General features: G+C 46.4%; 1 pseudogene; it reads left to right on the forward strand.

Annotated features, from left to right (window-relative positions):
* The window catches only part of LOC147110682 (uncharacterized), a 33,739-nt pseudogene extending 22,944 nt beyond the window's left edge, over positions 1-10,795 (forward strand).
* Positions 10,796-17,477: the final 6,682 nt, after the last annotated feature.

Here is a 17,477-nt window from a genome sequence, read left to right on the forward strand (position 1 = left end):
TGCGCGGGCTTTTCAAGCTCTCTCTTTGCCATGATGTAGATTAAAGCAGTTGTGTTTCACCAACTCTGGTCTCGACTCCCACGTTTGCCACGGTATCTCACACACAGAATCACACAGAAACCCCACAGTGCAGATAGAGGCCATTTCGGCCCATCGAGCCTGCACCGACACATATTCCACCCTATCCCCGTAACCCCTACACCAACACATATCCCACCCTATCCCCGTAACCCCACGTATCTCAACAAAATATTCAATATTTAAAGAAGTTCCAAATGTCAATATTAAGCACATTAAAGCTGAATTACCTTCCGAACCTCAACAAATGGAAAAACAGCCTCAGCATTAACCCAAATGGCTCAGCAAGCCAGGGAAGGGCCACCGAGGGTCTCGCACGCAGTACTCCAGCTTTGTGCAGGGGGGTCAACACTGCAAGACTGGCCCTCTACCCACAGGGGCCAGGAGGCCCTCCAGAAAGAACGATGTGGGACTGCACTATCAAGGCCATCACTGCGAGCAGTTTCGCCCCCACCACCTGGCTCCAATGCCCAAAGAAGCTTCATGACCGTAGACCACTGGACAAGGTCAGTGAATGCATCTTCAAAAGCTGTCCCCTACTAGACTCACACACTGCTCAGTGCATGACTCCCAATCACTCACCTACCAACAATCTACATCAATCATGAGGCACATCTCCCATTCCTAGTTTCACCTTACCCACTTGGAGGAGACAGTACAGGCCATTCTTGGCAGGGGCATGGCTGTGCCCTTGGCTAGCTGAAAGGGCTGAAAGGATATATGATGCTGGTATCCTCGTACGTTATCCTTCTTCTGGCATGCACCTCATGCTTTCCTGCCCTCCCATCACCACAACTTCACCCTTGTGCCTTCTTCATTTCACACACCCAAGAAATGCAGCCTGCCCAGCCTCCTCTTTGATTTCCTCCTCTTCAGCTTCCTCCTCTTCTGTGTCTTCCTCTTCCCTCTGCAAGCGGATGTTGTAAATGTGAAATGACTTCACAGAATGCTGGAAATACTCAGCTGGCCAGGCAGCATCTCGACCTAAGACGTGAACTCTGTTTTCGCCCCACGGATGTTGCCTGACCTGCTGAGCATTTGCAGCATTTTCTGTCTTCTCAAAGGCCTTCATTTACCATCCGAGGCCTTGCAAGCATCCAGCAGCACTCCCTGCACACTTAAAAAACTTTTCACATCTATTGCAGCAAGCCACTATTCCAATAAAATCAAAAAAACCTAGTCCGAAAGCTTAAGTACAAACTTACCTGCATGATGTGTGTGTCCCTTTAAGAGGTGCTGACATTGCCAGTGTCAGCCTGCTTGCACGGCAGGTTAACCTGGCATGCTTAGGACCCAGCAGGGTCGAAGTTCGCATTTGTGACTTTAAGTCAACGTTGCACACCCATTGACGTCACAACACCGCCATTTTGTTTGGGATGGCGCTGCCAGTTACTGCCAGTGCAAAGGTAGGGACCGAAACAGCAGCTGCCGTGGGACCCACCACCAGAAAAGAAAGAGTGGCGGCTGATGTTTTAGCACCGTTTAATGGCGCTATGGATTGGCGCTAAAGCCACAAATTTCTAGCCCTCTTTCTAAGCAGAGGCCTGTTTTAGCTCCCTTACTTCTGCTCCAGTATCGCAAGATGAGTCAGATACAAAATGGACCTGGACACCTGCAATCACACCATGAATTTTCAAACTCAAGCTTTGCCATTTATGGAATCCAACTCTTGTTTTCACTGTGCCATTAATTCTCGGATTGTTCCTTCCACAGTCAGCACTCGGTGTCACAATAATTATCAGCATCTCAGCTGGCAGCACAAACATCAGAAATTTGCCACTCGAAATACTCACTTTGAAAGTTCAGTACTGTGATTTCAGTTGACATTAGGAATTACAAGGTTGCCCTGTCTATTCACAGTAATGAGACTTCTCCTGAAGATAAACCCTGAGGACAGCAATAAATCCAAAATGGCAGTACCAAATACCAGTCAAAACCAGAACTGCACTTTTTCTTGCCCGCAGAACACTCTCCAAGACACCGTAATTATCTGGAACCATGTCCTTTCCATACAGTACATCAACACAACATTAATCCACATTTACCGAGCCAAATATGAGGAAGCACAATCAGGGCCATGAGAAACCTACGACTTGCCCATCAGCACTCAATATAAACTCTCCCAGCCTTTCTGTCTTCACAGCAATCATGATGTCAAACTCCTCAGTCATCTGTCCTTGTTTCAGTAGCCTCTCTTAATGCAATGTGGCATCGAACTAACATCTCCCCCTCCTCCTCCCACACTGCCTACAAAATCCACATTCATCGAACACCAGTTAAATAGCCAATGTTATTAAATTAAGTTCATTAACGCATGATCAAAGAGTAACCAGATCAGATAGTTACAGGTTATGGCCGGGAATTTGCTCGGCGCTGCCCCCCCCACTCCACCGCTGTAACTTTGCCCGTAAGTGGGCTTTCCAGCATACCTCCAGTGAAGATACAGAGGTGGAGCAGGAGCAGCTCCAATGAAATTCTCAGCATATGCTGTGAATATACAAAGAGCAAAAGGTGCGAATGAGAGAAGAACCATAGAAATTTACAGCGCAGAAGGATGACATTTAACCCTTTGTGTCCGTGCTGGCTCTTAGCTAGATTAATTCCCTGGGTCAAAGCATTCCAGACTCAGTCCAAAGATGTGCGGGTTAGGTTGATTGGCTATGATAAATTGACCCTTAGTGTTAGGGGGATTAAATACATGGGGTTACGGGGATAGGGTGGGATATGTGTTGGTGTAGGGGTTACGGGAATCGGGTGGGATATGTGTCGGTGCAGGCTCGACGGGCCGAAATGGCCTCTATCTGCACTGTGGGGTTTCTGTGATTCTGTGATCCAACAATCCTCTGTGTAAAGAAATTTCTCCTAATCTATGTTCTCACTCTTGGTGATCATTTTAAATTGATGATTCCTCTTCACTGACCCCCAACCAGAGGAAATAATGTTTCCCTCTTCACTGTATAAAAACTCTGCGTAATTAAAAAAAAAAAAATTCCATTGGACTTCTCTACCCCAGAGAATCATAGAGTGGTTACAGCACAGAAGGAGGCCCTTTGGCCTGTCGAGTCCATGCAGGCTCTCTTCAAGAGCACTTCAGCTAGTCCCACTCCCCCGCCCTTTCTCCGTAGCCCTGCAATTTTTTTCCTTCAGGTACTTATCCAATTTCCTTTTGAAAGCCATGATTGGTTCTGCCTCCACCACCCTCTCAGGCAATGCATTCCAGGTCATAACCACTCGCTGCGTAAAAAAGTTTTTCCTCATGTCGCCTTTGGATCTTTTGCCAATCACCTTGAATCTGTGTCGTCTAGTTCTCGACCCTTCGGCCAATGGGAACAGTTTTTCTCTATCTACTCTGCCTAGACCCCTCATGATTTTGAACACCTCTATCAAATCTCCTCTCAACCTTCTCTGCTCTAAGAAGAACAACCCCAGTTTCTCCAGTCTTTCCACGTAACTGAAGTCCCTCATCCCTGCAATCATTCTCATAAATTTTTTCTGCACCCTCACTAATGGCTTCACATCCTTCCTAAAATGCAGTGTCCGGAATTGGACACAATATTCCAGTTGTGGCCGAACCAGTGTTTTATAAAGGTTCATCATAACTTCCTTGCTTTTGTACTCTATGCCACAATTCATGAAGCCCAGGATCCCGTATGCTTTTTTAACCACATTATCAATCTGCCCTGCCCTGCCCTGCCATCTTCAATGATTTGTGCACATATATCCCAGGCCTCTCTGTTCATGCACCCCCATTAGAATTGTACAATTTAGCTTATATTGCCTCTCCTCATTCTTCCTACCAAAATGTATCACTTCACATTTTTCTGTGTTAAATTTCATCTGCCACGTGTCTGCCCATTTTACCAGCCTGTCTATGTCTTCTTGAAGTCTATCACTATCCTCCTCACTGTTCACTATACTTCCAAGTTTTGTGTCATCTGTAACTTTTGAAATTGTACCCTGTAATCCCAAGTCCAAGTCATTAATATATATCAAGAAAAGCAGTGGTCCTAGTAACGACCCCTGGGGAACACCACTGTAACCATCCTCCAGTCCAAAAAACAACCGTTCACCACTACTATCTGTTTCCTGTCACTTTGCCAATTTCGTATCCATGCTGTCACTGTCCCTTTTACTCCATGGGCTTCAACTTTGCTGGCACTTTATCAAATGCCTTTTGGAAATCCATATATACCACATCAACTGCATTGTCCTCATCAACCCTCTCTATTACCTTATCAAAAAATGCAATCAAGTTATTTAAACACGATGTGCCTTTAACTAATCCATGCTGGCTTTCCTTAATTAATCTACACTTGTCCAAGTAACTGTTAACTTTGTCCCTGATTATCATTTCTAAAAGCTTCCCCAGTACTGGCGTTAAACTGATTGGCCTGTAGTTGTTGAGTTTATCCTTACACCCTTTTTTGAACAGGGGTGTAACATTTGCAATTCTCCAGTCCTCTGGCACCACCCCTATATCTAAGGAGGATTGGAAGATTATGGTCAGTACCTCCGCAATTTCCTCCTTAACCTCCCTCAGCATCCTAAGATGCATCCCATCCAGTCCTGGTAACTTATCTACTTTAATTACAGACAGCCTTTCTAGTACCTCCTTTTTATCAATTTTTATCTCATCCAGTATCTCCGCTACCTTCTCTTTCACTATGACTTTGGCAGCATCTCCTTCCTTGGTGAAGACAGATGCAAAGTACTCATTTAGTACCTGAGCCATGCCCTCTGTCTCCTTTTTGGTCCCTAATTGGCCCCACCCCTCTTCTTACTACCCTTTTATTATTTATATGCCTATAGAAGACTTTTGAATTCCCTTTTATGTTAGCTGCCAATCTATTCTCATACTCTCTCTTTGCCCCTCCTATTTTCTTTTCACTTCCCCTCTGAACTTTCTATATTCAGCCTGATTTTCGCTTGTATTCTCAACCTGACATCTGTCATATGTGCTCTTTTTGTGCTTCATTTTACTCTCTATCAGTGTAAGTTGTGGTTCAGTTGGTAACACACTCGCCTCTGAGTCAGAAGGTTGTGGGTTCAAGTCCCACTCCAGTATCTCCACTAAATCTAGGCTGACACTCCAGTGCTGAGGGAGTGCTGCACTGTCGGAGGTGCCGTCTTTCAGATGAGATGTTAAACCGAGACCATGTCTGCTCTCTCAGGTGGATGTAAAAGATCCCATGGCACTATTTCAAAGAAGAGCAGTGGAGTTCTCCCCGGTGTCCTGGCCAATATTTATCCCTCAATCAACATAATAAAAACAGTGTGGCCTAGAAATTCAGTCGCGTTTGCGCCCACTTATTGGCTATAGAGTGGTTTGCGTCGGAAGTTTTTTAGCGCCCGAAATTCAGTTGGTCTCTAACATCGGCGTTAGCCGGTAGCGCTGCGCCGGCACCGATGACGTCATCGGTGTGCGCAGCGCCCCGGTTCCAATGCTATTCCGTGCCGATGGCCAAATTCAGTTGCGGCCGCCTCGCCCGTAGTGGCCGCAAACAGCATTTGAAAAACGGTGCCTTGCAGCTCCGAGAGGCCGGCGCATAAAGGTGGAGGGGCGGCCGGCCGCTTTCCCGGCGGCCGCCTGGCCGCACCTCCCTCCCCGGACTCCTGCACCACCCCCCCGCGGCATTGGTGTCTGACTCCTGCGAGCCCGGCACTTCTCCGTGGTGCCGGGCTCATTTGCCGGGGGAATCCAGCGGCGATCTCACGGCTGCAGGCAGCTCCTCCTTAAGAGAAGGAGGAGGCCTGCAGTACCCCAGCCTGCCGCACCGCATCGGGTGCCGCAGCGGCAGCTGGACGCCTGAAACTGACTTTCATCGCCCCAAACAAGGCAGCCAAACCCTGCAATAGTGCACGCCTCCGTCTTGGGGCGGCGCAACTGAATTTCAGGCGGGCGCTACGGGAATCCGGGCAAGCGCAAAATTTCGGGCACTAAAGACCTGGCGCGGCGATACCGAATTTTTAGCCCTTTATCTGTTCATGATCACATTGCTGTTTGTGGGACCTTGCTGTGCACAAATTGGCTGCTGCATTTCCCACATTACAACAGTGACTACACTCCAAAAGTACTTCATTGGCTGTAAAGTGCTTAGAGATGTCTGGTGGTTGTGAAAGGCGCTATATAAATACAGGAAACTCTCTTTTTACTGGCACCTAAATAACCGGAAATCTCTCTTAACTGGCAAAATTCGGGAGTAGGTTCAGGTAAGTTTTACTTCATATTAGTGGCCGTGTAACCGGGGTTCCTGGATCTGTGGCCGTGTAACCGGGGTTCCTGCACCTGTTGCCATGCAACAGGGACGCCTGGATCTGTGGCCGTGTAACCGGAGTTCCTGCACCTGTTGCCATGCAACAGGGATGCCTGGATCTGTGGTCGTGTACGGGGCTCTCGTACCTTAGTAAGTATACCTCTCTGTAATCCGGACTTTTTGATCAACTGGCACCACGCTGGTCCTGTTGGTGCCGGATAAAAAAGAGTTTCCTGTATAAGTCCTTATTTTAATCTCTTTCGTCATCCAGGGAGCTTTAGTTGCCCTACCTTCCCCCCTTGTGGGAATGTACTCGTGTTGAGATTAGATTATCTCTGGTCTTTCAAATAATCAGGATCGATTGCAAACCAATATGGTGGGTATACTGTGTTTAATTGGAGTTACAGATGGATATGACACACTATAGCAACAACATATGACCATGACAAGTAGATGGTATCGGACCCGATCGGACAGAATGGCTGGTATGCACTGACAGCTCTTCCTCTCCATCTTTCTCTCTCTCTCTCTCTCTCACTCCACCATCTGTTCTAGGGGCTTTTCAGATCTCTCTTTTATTCACTTTTAAGGGGTGGACCTGGGGCAGAATATTGACAAGACCATTTAACCTTCCCCTTAAAACAAGCTGCCCAATTGTATGTTGAGTTCTTTGTCTAAACTTACAGATGAAAACCCTCCCTTAAGGGGTCTTATGCTTTTCCTCACATGTCTTTCTTGTTTATACATTTTGAAGGCCAATCCATCTGAATTCCTCTTATCTCATCTGTCCTTGTCCTCCCTGGTGCAGCCAGTCTGTACCAGCCACAGCCTTGGGTCTTTAATCTGAGGCCCAAGCTAAAGCTGTCTGCTGAGCCAGCTGTCAAGCAAAGTATCTCCCCTTAATCCAACAGACTATTCCATCCTGAGATGATACATTAACTCCCATAAATTCCTTCTATTGTATGTCCTTATACTAATTAACTTCTACAAATCTTCACAAGCAGTTCTGTTAAACGAACTCCAATTCTGAACTTAGCATTATAATATGGTTATTAGCAATAATGGAAGAAACATAGGTTAGACCATAAATAAAAACAGAAAATGCTGGAAACACTCAGCAGGTCAGGCAGCATCTGTGAAGAGCGAAACAGAATTAACGTTTCAGGTCGATGACCTTTCATCAGAACTGGAAAAAAGCAGGAAATGGAACAGATTTTTAAGCAAGTTTAGGAGCTGGGAAAGGGGGGAGGGGATGAAAGAACAAAAGGGAAGGTCTGTGATAGGATAGAATGCAGGAGAGGTTAAGAAACGTTAAGAGATATTCAAGGCAAAAGGTGATGGTAATGGGACAGGTTAATAAAACAAAAGATGGCTCTACATGAAGTGTAAATTGCGCTGGCAGAATGAAAGACAGCTGCCATATGGGAGAGAAGAAAAGAAGACACAAACAAAAAGTGTTGAAAAAAATATATATATGATAGGGGCCGAGGTTCTGATCTGAAATTGTTGAACTCTATGTTGAGTCCAGAAGGCTGTAAAGTGCCTAATCGAAAGATGAGGTAAAACATAGAAACATAGAAGATAGTAGCAGGAGTAGGCCATTCAGCCCCTCGAGCCTGTTCCATCATTTAATGAGATCATGGCTGATCATCCAAATTCAGTACCCTGTCCCTGCTTTCTCCCTTTAACCTTAAGAAATATATCTAACTCCTTCTTGAATATATTTAATGAATTGCCCTCAACTGCCTTGTGTGGTAGAGAATTCCACAGGTTCACCACTCTCTGGGTGAAGAAATTCCTCCTCATCTCAGTCCTAAATGGCTTGCTCCTTATCCTTAGACTGTGACCCATGGTTCTGGACTCCCCCGCCATCGGGAACATCCTTCCTGCATCTAGTCTGTCTAGTCCTGTTAGAATTTTACAAGTTTCAATGAGATCCCCTCATTCTTCTAAACTCTAGCGAATATAAGCCTAATCGACCCAATCTCTCTTCATACGTCATTCCTGCTGTTCCTCGAGCTTATGTCGAGCTTACCAGTTCTGATGAAAGGTCATCGACCTGAAACGTTAACTCTGTTTCTCTCTTCACAGATGTTACCTGACCTGCTGAGTATCTCCAGCATTTTTTGTTTTTATCTCAGATTTCCAGCATCTGCAGTATTTTCTTTTTGTATTGGTGTTTAATTCACTGCCACCTCTCTTCCAGGAATGCCCACCTTGAAGAAGTTCTGCTCTTCTCTCCGACGGGATTTCCGTTTGTCTCTTTTACCTTGTTCATCTTCATTGCTTTCTGTCTCCCTTCTCGTGTTTGATCAGGTATCTACCAAAACTCGCTTTCACAACCACATATCTTTCCTCAGCAACTGTCTCCGGCTCCGACTTACTCCACGTGGATTCCAACTGAAATTCCACCCTTCGTGTTTTGGATCCACCTAGGACTACAGATATCTCCAAGATATTCAGCGTTCCTCGAACCACTGCTCTCGCCGTAACCTGAGATCCACGCTGAATGCCATGTGCCACCACATGAACACTCTCGACCTCTCTCTTCAGCAGCACCGACTCACTATCTCAAAGCTGTCCTGGTCCGCAGTTCCATTTCATCCTTCGCTTCATCCTGCGCTTTAACAAAAAACTTTTTTTTTTCCTTTTAGGTGTCAAGGATCGCAAGCTTCAGCAACCCTTGGACACCAACACTCCTCCGGAACCTTCTTCCCCTTCACTTTCCTCTGACCCCATCCCTTCTCCCAATCTCACCCCCTGCCACATTTTCACCATCCCCTCTGACCTTCCCCTCTCTGATCCCGAATGATCAGTCCTTAGCCAAGTCCTGAGCTTCAACCCTTTACGCCCCCACCTCAATGAATTTCGAGCTCGGCACGATGCTGGGTTCTTTTTCCGCCGCCTTTGTCTCCGTGCCCACTTCTTTGGCCAGGAGTCTTCCCCCCACACTGCTGACCCTTTCTCCCGCTTTCAGAATTCTCGTTCTACCTGGACCCCTCCCTCTGGCCTCTTAACCTCTCTAGATCTTTTCATTGCAAACTGCCGGCGTGACATCGGCCGTCTCCATTTCTCTGCTCCCCTCACTCACTCCAACCTACCTCCCTCTGAACTTGCAGCACACCATTCTCTCAGATCCAACCCCAACATTGTCATTAAACGTGCTGACAAGGGTGGTGCTGCTGTTGTTTGGCGAACCGACATCTACCTAGCGGAAACTGAACGGCAACTCTCCAACACTTCCTCCTACCTCCGCTTGGACCATGAGCTTACTACCGAACATCAAGCCACCGTTTCCAAGACTGTCACTGACCTCATCTCCTCTGGAGATCTTCCCCCCATGGCCGCCAACCTCATAGTTCCCCAACCATGCACAGCCCGCTTCTACCTCCTTCCCAAGATCCAGAAACAGGACTGCCCTGGTAGACCCATCGTTTCAGCCTGTTCTTGCCCCACGGAACTTATCTCTTCCTATCTCGACTCTATTTTTTCTCCCCTTGTCCAGTCTCTTCCCACCTACATTCATGACTCTTCCGGCGGCCTTTATTTTTTTTATTCATTGATGGGATGTGGGCGTCACTGGCTAGGCCTGCATTTAGTGCCCATCCCTAATTGCCCTTGAGAAGATGGTGGTAAGCCGCCTTCTTGAACCGCTGCAGTCCATATGGTGTAGGTACACCCACAATGCTGTTAGCAAGGGAGTTCCAGGATTTTGGCCCAGCGACAGTGAAGGAACAGCGATACAGGTCCAAGTCAGGATGGTTTGTGGCTTGGAGGTGAACTTGTAGGTGGTGATGTTCCCATGCACCTGCTGCCCTTGTCCTTCTAAGTGGTAGAGGTCGCGGGTTTGGAAGGTGCTGTTAAAGGAGCTTTGGTCAGTTGCTGCAGTGCATCTTGTAGATGGTACACACTGCAGCCACAGTGCGCCGGTGGTGGAAGGAGTGAATGTTGAAGGTGGTGGATGGAGTGCCAATCAAGCGGGCTGCTTTATCCTGAATGGTGTCGAGCTTCTTGAGTGTTGTTGGAGCTGCACTCATCCAGGCAAGCGGAGAGTATTCCATCACACTCCTGACTTGTGCCTTGTAGATGGTGGAAAGGCTTTGGGGAGTCAGGAGGTGAGACACTCGCCGCAGAATTCCCAGCCTCTGGCCTGCTCTTGTAGCCACAGTAGTTATATGGCTGGTCCAGTTCAGTTTCTGATCGATGGTAACCCCAGGATGCTGATAGTTGGGGATTCAGCGATGGTAATGCCATTGAATGTCAAGGGGAGATGGTCAGAGTCTTGCTTGTTGGAGATGGTCATTGCCTGGCACTTGTGTGGTGCGAATGTTACTTGCCACTTGTCAGCCCAAGTCTGAATGTTGTCCACTTTAACAGTTTCCAGTTTCCTGGCCCAAACCACCTCCTTTTCAATATGGATGTACAATCCTTCTACACCTCCATTCCCCAACAGGATGGCCTGAGGGCTCTCTGCTTCTTCCCTGAACAGAGGCCCAACCAGTCCCCATCCAACACCACCCTCCTCCGCCTGGCTGAGCTTGTTCTCACATTGAACAACTTCTCCGTTGACTCCACTCACTTCCTCCAAATCAAAGCTGTTGCTATGGGAAGCCGCATGGGTCCTAGCTATGCCTGCCTTTTCGTGGGGTATGTGGAACATTCTTTGTTCCAGTCCTACTCAGGTCCCCTCCCTCAACTATTTCTCCGGTACATTGATGACTGTATCGGTGCCGTTTCCTGCTCTCGCCCTGAACTAGAAAATTTCTTTCACTTTGCTTCCAATTTCAACCTTTCCCTCACCTTCACATGGTCCATCTCTGACTCTTCTCTTCCCTTCCTCGACTTTTCCGTCTCCATCTCTGGGGATAGGTTATTGACAAGCATTCACTACAAGCCCACTGACTCCCACAGCTACCTGGACTACACTTCCTCCCACCCCGCTTCCTGTAAGGACTCTATTCCATTCTCCCAGTTTCTCCATCTCTGCCGCATCTGCTCTGACGATGCCACCTTCCATACCAGTGCTTCCGACATGTCTTCCTTTATCCTCAAATGAGGATTCCCCTCTACTGTGGTTGACACGGCCCTTGACCGTGTCCGTTCTATCTCCCGCACTTCTGCCCTCACCCCTGCCCCTCCCTCCCGGAACCACGATAGAGTTCCCCTTGTCCTCACCTTTCACCCCACCAGCCTCCACATTCAACAGATCATCCTCTGTCATTTCCTCCAGCGTGATCCCACCACCAAACACATCTCCCCTCAACTCCCCTTTCAGCATTCAAAAAGGGACCGCTTCCTCCGCGACACCCTGGTCCACTCCTCTATCACCCCCAACACCCTTTGCCCGGCACCTTCCCATGCAAGCGCAGGAGATGTAACACATGCCCTTATACCTCCCCCATGCCCACTGTCCAGGGCCCCAATCACCCCTTCCAGGTGAAACAGTGATTTACTTATACTTCTTGCAATTTAGTATACTGTATTCGCTGCTCACGATGTGGTCTCCTCTACATTGGGGAGAACAAAGCAGATTGGGTGACCACTTTGCGGAACACCTCCGTTCAGTCCATACGGGTGACCCCGAGCTTCCTGTCGCCTGTCACTTTAATTCACCGCTCCACTCCCACTCAGACCTCACCGTCCTCGGCCTCTTGCATTGTTCCACTGAAGCTCAACATAAGCTCGAGGAACAGCACCTCATCTTTCGATTAGGCACTTTACAGCCTTCTAGGCTCAACATAGAGTTCAAAAATTTCTGATCATAACCTCAGCCCCTATCATATATATATTTTTTCTACACTTTTGTTTGTGTCTTCTTTTCTTCTCTCCCACATGGCAGCTGTCTTTTATTCTGCCAGCGTAAATTACACTTCATCTAGAGCCATCTTTTGTTTCTTAAACTGTCCCATTACCATCTCCATTCGCCTTGAATATCTCTTAATGGCTCTTAACCTCTCCTGCATTCTATCCTATCACAGACCTTCCCTTTTGTTTTTTCATCTCCTCCCCCCTTTCCCAGCTCCTACACTTGCTTAAAAATCTGTTCCATTTCCTGCTTTTTTCCAGTTCTGACGAAAGTTCATCGACCTAAAACGTTGGGCAGGATTTTCATTGGGCCGTGGAGTCGGGATTGGAGGCATGTGGGGGGTTAAAATCCCGATATCAGGGGTCCCGACCCCATCCCGCCCCCAACCCGCCTACATGCCAGTTTAAAAGGAGGTGGGTACCCGCCCCGCACAGGTAGTTAACAGGAAGTTTTTAGCCTAATCCCTATTTTTAATTGCCCTGCCACGGCAACCTCTGCAAAACATGCCAGATAATCAACACAGATACCATCATCACACGTGAGGACACCACCCACCAGGTACATGGTACATACTCATGTGACTCGGCCAACGTTGTCTACCTCATACGTAGGAGGAAAGGATGCCCCGGAGCATGGTACATCGGCGAGACCATGCAGACACTGTGACAACGGATGAACGGACACCACGCAACAATCACCAGGCAGGAGTGTTCCCTCCCAGTCGGGGAACACTTCAGCAGTCAAGGACATTCAGCCTCCGATCTAATGTAAGCATTCTCCAAGGTGGCCTTCGAGACACATGACAACGCAAAATCGTCGAGCAGAAACTGATAGCCAAGTTCCGCACTCATGAGGATGGCCTCAACCAGGATCTTGGGTTCATGTCACACTACATGTAACCCCACCTGACGTAGGGTCATCCAGACTCGAGTCGTCGTTGGCTTGTACCCTCCACACAGATGCGGCCAGGCCTGCTGTGATTTCCAGCAAAAAAAATGTCTTTTGTCTGTTTTTTGTTTTTTATACAGACCCCAGCATCTGCAACATTTGGCCCCTTGTGACCCCACCTCATTGTTCTTTGATGTAATGTTTTCCTGACGGACCTGTTTGGACACCATTCACACCTTTGATTGCTGTGATTATCTCTATGCTGAGGTGTGATAAATGGCAGTTAGAAAGATTACCTGTAATCATCTGGCATTATTCTCTGACTATATAAGATGTGTCTATATGCATCTCTCCACTTCACCTGATGAAGGAGCAGCGCTCTGAAAGCTTGTGATTTCAAATAAAGCTGTTGGACTATAACCTGGTGTTGTGTGACTTCTTACCTATTTTTAATGGTGAAGTGTGGGATTCCTGACAGCTCCAAACCATGCCAATTTGCGAGGCGGGCCGTCGGGTTGAAGGACTTGGAGGGGTCGAGATGTCGGTGTTCAGGTGAGTGATGTGTGCATGAGTGCAAAGGTAAGTGTGTTTGGTGTGCCTAAGGTGTTTAAAGAAGTTTAAATTACCTTTTCTTACCTTTTCAGCCTTCTTTCCTTTAGGTCTTGGGAGTCCCTCATCTTACCGGCACAGAAAGCAGAATGGCTGCGAACTGTCAAAAGTGACAGCCTTCAGTTTTCTGTGCAGGAGAGATTTCTAACTGAGTCTGTGGAGAAGGACTCATGGTAGAAGTAAGACTGTCAGTGTTTGACAGCTTCACACAGCTGTGAAACGCCGACACATCATCTGTCAAAACCTCTTGACAGATGAAATTTCAGTCTGTGACATCACCTGTTGCCGGGTGGCCCTTAATTGGCCTGCTGAACCCGCTGGGTGGGCTCAACAAGGTCAATCAAGTTAAAATCGTGTGGATTGGCCACATCTCGATGGAGGCAGGACTACAACCCCGAAAGTTGTAGTCCCGCCTCCTACCCGACTCCTGAATGAAAATCCAGCCCGTTAACTCTGTTTCTCTCTTCACAGATGCTGCCTGACCTGCTGAGTAGCACTAGCATTTTCTGTTTTTATTTCAGATTTCCAGAATCTGCAGTATTTTCTTTTTGTAATAGGTTAGGCCTTACATTAAACAAAGTCAAAATCCTATCTTACAAACAGTAGACAGCTAGCCTGGGAGATAAGGTCATATGTGACTGCCACAGTGCAGAATGTTATCACATCTGCAGGGGTCTTGAATACTCATCTGAAGACACTTTATCTCAAGCTCTAATACAAGTTTCCAGGAAAACAAAACCTAAGGGGCTGGATTTTGTCAGCCCCAAGGAGGCGGGTATGGAGGCGGGACTGCCGGTAACGTTGCAGAATTTGGAGGCAGATGGCAAACCCGCCCCATCCCGCCTCCATGCCCTCTTGCCAGGAGGCGGGAAGCCATCCTGCCCCGGGTCCCTTCTCCGTGAGGTGGGAAAGGGATTAAAGCCTATTAACTGCCTGTTCACAGGTAGTGAACAGGCAGAAAATAGAATTATCCTCATTTTCGTTTAGATGTGCAGGCTTCCCAACCTCGGGGAACCCTGCCAGGGTGCAGGAGACAAGTAGGAGGTCTGCGGGGGTCGGTGGGGTCTGAAAGTGCGATGTAGAGGTAAGTGATGGGTGCAAGTGTGGAGTGGTAAGTATGTAAGGTGAGTGTAAAGTGTTAGAAAATGTTCACTTACCTTTGTTTCTGCCTACAGCCTTCAGCCGCTGTGGAGCCGGAGTCCCGACACCTCCATTGTAGATATCACAGACTGGCTGTTGAATACTCCAAACCAACAGCCAGGTGATTTTGACAAAGTTGAAAGGTTTGATGAGTCCTGAACACAAGGATTCATCAAACTACACCGAATGTCAGAGCTGTCAAATGCTGACATTTCTTCTTTCAAAAAATCTTGACAGATGGCATGTCAGACGTTGACGTGCCATGCTGACTTCCCCCTAATTGGCCTGCTGTGCCCTCTGGACAGGCTTAACAAGGTCAATCAGGAGAAAATCCCGCTGGTTGGCCAGAAGCTGATGGAGGCGGGATTGAAAGCTGGCAAGCAGCAGTCCCGCCTCCAAAAGCTTCCCATTGACAAAATCCAGCCCAAGCAGTTCCAGTAAAACACAACTTATAGATTAACCTCTTACTTGTCTCAAGCTCTAATACAATCATTTAAACACAGTTTTATTCACATCACAACTTCATTCGCATAACCATATACATTGTAGGTACCCCTAATTTCTAACAGTCAACCATACCCGAACTATCTCCTCTTTAAAGGCAGCCCATTGTTCGATTACAGTTTTGTCTGCCAATCTATGATTCCAATTTACCCGGGCCAAATCTGTTCTCAACCCACTGAAATTTGAATTCCTCCAATTAAGTATTTACTCTAGATTGCTCCCTGTCCTTTTCCATAGCTAATCTAAACCATATGATACTATGATCACCATTCCCTAAATGTTCCTCTACTGAAACTTGCTCCACTTGACCCACCTCATTCCCCAGAAGCAGATTTAACAGTGTCTCCTTCCTCATTGGGCTGGAAACGTGCTGATCAAGAAGTTCTCCTGAACACACCAGAAATTCTTCCCCCTCTCTGCCCTTTACACTATTACAATCCCAGTCTCTATTAGGACAATTGAAGTCCCCCCATTATCACTAATCTATAGTTCTTGCACCTCTCTGTATTTTCCCTGCAAATTTACTCCTCTATATCCTTCCCACTAGTTGGTGTCCTATAGAATACACCTGGTAGTGTAATGGCACCTCTATTATTTCTTAGTGGAAATAGTTCCAGTACCTCAAGTCTCTCCTCATAACTATAGTTTCCCATCCCTAGCATGATCCTTGTGAATTGACTCTTTTCATTCTCTGTGGCTTTAATGTCCTTTTTATAATGGGGTAACCAAAACTGTTTACAGTAGTTTAACTGAGGCCAAACCAGTGTTATGTATAAATGGGCCATTATATATTTACTCTTTACTTTTTACGCTATGTCCCTAGTTATAAAATCCAAAATTCTATTTTTTTAATCTTTATCTACTTGCACTCACTCTTTCAGGGAATTATGCATGATGTATTTTGAATTCCTAGATCTCTCGCTCTCTTCAGTGTCTTTCCATTACATGTACTCTCCCATTCCTTGTATTTTCTCCCAAAATGTATTATCTCGCACTTCCCCACTTTAAATTGCATCTGCCACCTGTCTCCCCATTCTGTTAACCTGTTGTTGCCTTCCTGAAGTCTTTTACAATTCTCCTTATTGTTTGCCAAACCTCCGACTTTTTACAGCAAATGTCAAGATAATTTTTCCGATGCTGAAGTCCAAATCATCTCAGCTGAATTTTTCAAGACGAGCACTGCCAGGTTGATAAGGGAGTGTCTGTGAATGCTGCCTATATGGAATTCCAGAAGGCATTTGATAAGATTCCACACAAGAGATTATTAGCAAAAAAAAGAGCACACAGAATTGAAGGCAATCTTGTGACGTGGGTCGATAATTGGTCGGGAGGCAGCAGACAGAGATAGCAGGACGTAAAGGTTTAAATTATGTGGATGGCTGCATAAACTTAACTTGCATTCCCCTTCATTTTAGGAGGTTCAGGGGTGATCTAATCCAAATATTTAAAATGATTAAGGGATTTGATGGGGTCGATGCAGAAATACAACTATTTCCTCTGGTGGGGGAATCCAGGACAAGAGGGCATAATCTTAAAATTAGAGCCAGGACATTTAGGAATAAAATCAAGAAGAACTTTTGTACGCAAAGGGTAGCGAGAATCTGGAAATCACCCCAGCCCCCCAAAAAAGCTGTGGATGCTCAATCAATTGAAACTTTCGAGACTGGGATCAATAGATTTTTGTTAGGTGAGGGTATTAATGGAAATTGAACAACATAAAAAGTGGTTAAATGATGACCAGAGAAGGTGGCCGATAGGGGATAAAATTAAACTTTTACATCTGAAGCTACATATACCCTTTGATGACAACAGAATTATACATGTACAGAAATTACACAAGTTAAGAATTTTCTCCCAAGTGAAGCTGAATGTACGAGCATGGACTTTCCCTTCTGCAGCCAATCTGTAGCCATCATTTTTAAACCCTTGCCAACAGATTCTGTTTACTGGGTACAGTCTGATTAATGAGATCTCAATTAATGGGACTTGCATTTCCTGTAAAGCGGTACTATATGTATTCTATGCACAAAACATAATTTCAGGAAAACTATCAAAAACCATTAAAAATTGCTTTGTCCAAATCTAAAAACGTCCTTCAAAGCTCCCCAGAGACTCAATAACTGATCATTAGGTTGCACTATAATTGTATTAAAATCAATTGAACAAAGCCACTGCTTCCATTCCACTGCACACACCAC

This window comes from Somniosus microcephalus, chromosome 11 (assembly GCF_052327205.1).
Source record: "Somniosus microcephalus isolate GS21.2 chromosome 11, FLI_Smic_1.0, whole genome shotgun sequence".
NCBI lineage: Eukaryota > Metazoa > Chordata > Chondrichthyes > Squaliformes > Somniosidae > Somniosus > Somniosus microcephalus.